Raw genomic sequence first — 3017 nt, forward strand, 5'->3', positions numbered from 1 at the left:
AATGTAGGGGTAGAGTGTAGCCTTAGGGGAAGTGAGAAGCGGTAGAGGTAGAGGAAAGCTGTAGGGGTAGAGGGAAGCTGTAGGGGTAGAGAGACGGCGAAGGGGTAGAGGGAAGCTGTAGGGGTAGAGAGACGGCGAAGGGGTAGAGAGACGCCGAAGGGGTAGAGGGAAGCCGAAGGGGTAGAGAGACGCCAAAGGGGTAGAGGGAAGCTGTAGGGGTAGAGAGACGCCGAAGGGGTAGAGGGAAGCCGAAGGGGTAGAGGGAAGCCGAAGGGGTAGAGGGAAGCTGTAGGGGTAGAGGGAAGCTGTAGGGGTAGAGAGATGCCGAAGGGGTAGAGGGAAGCTGTAGGGGTAGAGAGACGCCGAAGGGGTAGAGAGACGCCAAAGGGGTAGAGGGAAGCTATAGGGGTAAAGAGACGCCGAAGGGGCTGAGGGAAGCTGTAGGGGTAAGGGAGCAGTTCAGCCTTATTTTTTAGTGTTTCTATTGGAAGTTCTGATCAAAGATTCTGTAGGGGAACAACTATCACTTTCAGATTAGCTCAGTAAGAGAGCAGAAAGAAATGGGACTATGGAATGATAGTAAATATTTGTGGGTTTTAATATTATTTCTTATTTTCTCCACATGGAGATGGTCTTGGCTGTCTTCGATTTTGGATTTTCCCACATCACTCCTCCTGTCCCTTTCTATTAACACTCTGTAAAAGAAAAGGGGGGGGGGGGGGTCCTGACCTTTGTTGCCGGCATGCATGCTTTAGTGCACAGAGGTGAGTTTTGCATGATATAATTCTCTGCTTTTCATGCTGATCTGAATCATTTCTGTTGATTGTTGTTTTCACTTTTAAAGTTAGCAGAAGGACACACACACACACACACGTGCACACAGTTTATTTGTGTATAAACTCTATTCTTCCCTTCTGGTCAAACCTTCTCATTTACTTCTTTTGTGAGCTTTTTGTGTCAGTCCTCTAAGATGAAAACTCTCAACAGTAATTATGAGTTCCCTTTTCTTCGTCCGTTTGACTTTGTTTATCCAGGTCACTGTTTGAAGTTGTTTTTGTTTGTTTTAATTCCTTTGTGTTTTTGGACCTTTTGACCCTACGCACGGATGCAGAAATGCACTGTTGACAAACAACTTTGTTCCTTTTCTGTCTTTACTGTTTATCTCTCACAGTCAGACGATTCTATCAGCCAGATGATTAATAATGGCAGCCGAGTGGACGTTCAGATCTGGATGGAACTGGTTGGTTATAAATGAAGACTCTGATGATGTGGGCGCCATCTGTCTGAAAGAGATAAACAAATATTCACCCATCACTCTCTGTCTACGCCCCTCTTTCCTGACAAATTATGGACCTTCATACTTGCTGAATATGATGGTGTCAATTTCCTGTAATGCTTTGGAGGTAAACCGTACACGAAGCTTTGCACCGGAAAATCTCACTGAAGACAGCTGGATTATTGATCCATTCTCAAACTCCAGCTTGAAGGAAGATGGTTCTGTCTTTGTTTGTTTCAGAACCTTGAGAATCAGTGGATCTACGTGGAAATCAGCAGGAATCAAGAACATTACTCCTCCCACTGGTCATTAGGTAATATGCACTCTGAGAAACCTCTGTCAGTCATTAGGATCTTAGCTGAGTCACTTCATCTTCTTCCTCATTCTGCAAAAGATCAAAACATCACAAAACTAGACTTGTGTTCAACTGAAATGACAAAAGTGCAATTGATCATAGTTGTAGCCTTCATCTACATCAACTGAGTGTGAAGACATGTTTCATCAGGATGGAAGCTGGAGCAGCAGCATTGATCATCTGTCACCTCCACCATCACAGCATTTTCAGAGAACATTTCTCTCATGGTGAACGGTTCAAGTCTGGCTGAAGAGTTAAGAACAGAATTCTACCTGAAAACAGACATCAGGCTGGATCACTCAACTTCTGATCTGGTTCCTATAGTTTTCCGTTTTTAATCAGTGAAAAAGGCTCATGTATGCTATCTTAGAATGATGCAAATCCAGTCTAACAAGTCCAAGTGCACACGGAGTGTATGAGGCAGCTGCTGGCATACTCTGAGGGACGCACAAAAACATGCTGTAGGGCAATAGTAATCCTTACTCCACAGGGATGAAGCCTCTAAACTCAATCGTTGAATAACTGCGCTAAAGTGGAAATCAATCTGTGGAATGCAGGACAGTGCTTCATTTTTAAAACACTACATAAAAAAACGACATTGGTGAGGCTGTCAATTCATACAAACATCTCAGACACTTTGTGGTCAGTAAACATGGCCAGTTGGTGCAAAAAAGGGCAGAGCAGGAAGTACTTTTTGTGGAGACTCTTCACCTGTAATTTCTGTCCCCAAAGTCCAGCTACTTGATTAGACACACCTGTCCACCTGCTCATTCACTCAAATTTCTAATCAGATCAGCCAATCACATGGCAGTAGCTCAATGCATTTAGGCATGTAGACATGGTCAAGAAGATCTGCTGCAGATCAAAGTAGGGCTGGGTTGAAAGAATCGATTTATCCATTTGAATCGATTTAAGCTTAATAGATCAATAATCGATTCACAAAATATATAAATCAATTTAGCACACAGAACTAAAGTCCGCTAGCTTGATACTAACATTCAATAGAATTTCCTATAGGATGCTAATGCTAACTTTCGGTTGACCAAAAAAATACATTTATTTACTTACAGGCATTAATTTTCAAAACTTTTTTAAGAAAATGATTTTTAAAGTAACAACTTGTGGTCTAAAACTTTGTTTTTTTCCCTCATACTGTTGTCTTCATCTTGAACTAAGTGTAATGGTATTGTGTGATCGCCACCTAGTGGTCAAACTGAAACGTCCTCCAGGAGAAGCAGAACAATGTTTTCAATGTTAATGATCTGAACATTTTAGTTCAAATTCAAAAATTCAAATTGATTTTATTTCTATAGCACCTTTCCAGTTAAAAAAAACAGCTCAAAGTGCTGTACATAAAACAAATAAAAATACAAGAAAAACTATACC

The sequence above is a fragment of the Oryzias melastigma genome, linkage group LG10 (genome assembly GCF_002922805.2).
Source record: "Oryzias melastigma strain HK-1 linkage group LG10, ASM292280v2, whole genome shotgun sequence".
NCBI lineage: Eukaryota > Metazoa > Chordata > Actinopteri > Beloniformes > Adrianichthyidae > Oryzias > Oryzias melastigma.